This window comes from Aplysia californica, unplaced genomic scaffold (genome assembly GCF_000002075.1).
Source record: "Aplysia californica isolate F4 #8 unplaced genomic scaffold, AplCal3.0 scaffold01347, whole genome shotgun sequence".
Lineage (NCBI taxonomy): Eukaryota > Metazoa > Mollusca > Gastropoda > Aplysiida > Aplysiidae > Aplysia > Aplysia californica.
In genome coordinates, this window is record NW_004798617.1 from 106048 (window position 1) to 108615 (window position 2568).

Below are 2568 nucleotides of genomic sequence, written 5' to 3' on the forward strand. Positions count from 1 at the left end.
GCATACATAGCCTACGTTTCAAAACATTCACTGTCTTAAAAACTCTTTCCAAAATGATCGTGTACAAACGCAACGAACGTCTTTAGAAAAGAATACTGCTTTTCAAGAGTCAGTGTCCGCTGTGGTACCGTATGCCGTATGGGCAAGTTATTTATTTCCCCCGTTATAATTGTGACTGTCCGATTTTCATTGGTCAACCATCTATTTCGTCAAATTCAAATTAAAATATAACCAACTCCTCTTGTGACTTAAAAATACGATATAAGGGCATACACACAAAAAAAATGACCCTTCAACGTGTTGTGTTTGGTACAGATTGCTTTAGAGACTGAATTTTTGTGTTTTCAAAGTTCCCTTGGATATGTACAAGTTCCAACTCCATCGCACCCTCCGTTTCGCCATATTCATTTACTTTAAAAATTCACACACCCACGTACACACTCACACTCACACACACACACATTCTCACACACACAAACACACACACACACACACACACACACACACACACACACACACACACACACTAATACCCGCTATTTCTATGTCAATTTCAACAACGCCACTCTAGGTGTTAAATCATGCTTATATTATAGCAAAATCGCTAGAATGTCACCTAAAATCCACACCAAGACACAAATGATCCCGGTATGGCAGAAGAGATTAGTGTCAAGACGGGCACCATGTGGTGTAAAAAGTGGGGCAGGGTGAACTAAAGTCAGGGATTAAGATTTTCCACCTAAGAGACATATCCATAAAAGAAGGTTCGATCTTAGACATACGCTCAATGCCCCGTTATTCACAATTAGGGCGGCGGGGTGTTTGGCCCGGTATTGAATTTTTGTCCCTTTTTTTTTCTTTTGGGATATCGGTCACGAATTTGTTCATCACGCGTGGCTGCACTCCAATGACCTGAAATACGAGTACTATGAGGAAGTATCGGATCTCTGAATTTAAAGACTTTTCAGACGGCTGCTTGCTTGCTTCCAAAGCCCCACAAAAAAGCCAGGAACTGTATACCTTTTAGTGTTGTAGAAATCAATACGTTAATAGAGCATGGCGTGACTCTCGGTAGAATCTCTTGCTTTTGTCGAGCTTTGTACGAGAAGAAACTGCCCCCCCCCCCAAAAAAAAAAATAAAAAAAAATCTTTAAATGCCCATGCAATTAAAATCAATACTGTCTGCTATTTACATGAAATACAATCTGAAGGGACCTTGCTCCCCCTGAGTCAAGGGGATACAATATTGCGTGTAAAGTGTTTCCTCTCGACCCGGGTCTGAGGATCTTGTGTCGGAATCTCCGAAAGGAATAACTGGGATAAAAGATTAGAGAGTAAAATATGACTACTGGATTTTTATTAAGTCTTCACCTTCACCATCACCTATCCCATAGACTGGATGTATCTTGGGGCGCTTTTGAAGATTTAGCCATCAGTTTCCTCTACTCCTTCCGGTCTCCAGCTTTTCAGAGCGTGTCTTCGAGTTCCAGGCCTGTCCATTCCTTGATGTTGTCCTCCCAACTCTTCTTTGGTCTGCCTCTGATCGCTTTTCCTTTATTAAATCTACAACCTGCTAAAGGTTGTCAAACTGCTGCCTACAACCCGCTTATGAAACCCCCAACATACCTGCCGCTGGACTGTCTACCTACTTAGGTCCTCTCTTCACTTGTCTTGGCCCACTGGAATAGGCTAATACTAACAAGGTCGTCTTAGCAGAGACTGAGCCCACCATTTCGGAACTTCACGGTGACATTAAAGATGGTTCCAGCTTGCAACTTTCAAGATTATAGTCTTATCTGTTTATAAACTCTTATCGAGGGGAAGAAAGAAGGTGACGCGGGGGCTCTCGTGGCCTAGAGATTAAGGTGTTCGTCTCTCATTCAAATGCCCCGGGTTCGAATTCTGGAAGCGACTGAACATTTTTCTTTTCTAGAACTGTCTCCTTTCGCCTCCTTTCCTGCTCTCTAGCAATGTTCTATTGTCTGCTTTCCTCTCCACTTTCTGCGCTCACCCTCTCATCCCCTTTACCCTCTCCTTAGGGCTTCTGACTCTTTCTACAGCCTTTCTACTACTACTCCTTGGCCCCATCTTACTGCTGTGTTTCAGCCACACCCCTGATCTTCTAGTAGAAAAGATCTGCTCCTAGCTTTCTCGGACAAGGGCGAAAAATCTCGGAGGATTTGTTTAAAGATCGATAAGAGTAGGCTTCGGCGGCCACCCGGACAAAATTCAAAATTCCTACCAAATGAAAATATTTAATGTGTCCCGCGAGCTCATACGACATTATGCAGTTTCGAGCGCCGCAAAACACTTACTAAAAAACAAAACAAAACAAACAAAAACAACAAGAAAAAACGTGACGCAAGTCCAGATGTATGCACATATATTATTATATACAAATACATGTATTATATACAAGCTGGGCCCCCTTTCGATGAAAGGAATGGTCGGTGCATTAACATCCACTGAATATCATTGGTCTACTATATTTACACTCTACTGAAATGGAGCAATAAATTTTGAGAGAAAATGATACGTGTGTTTCCAAATTGCCAAATATATATATAT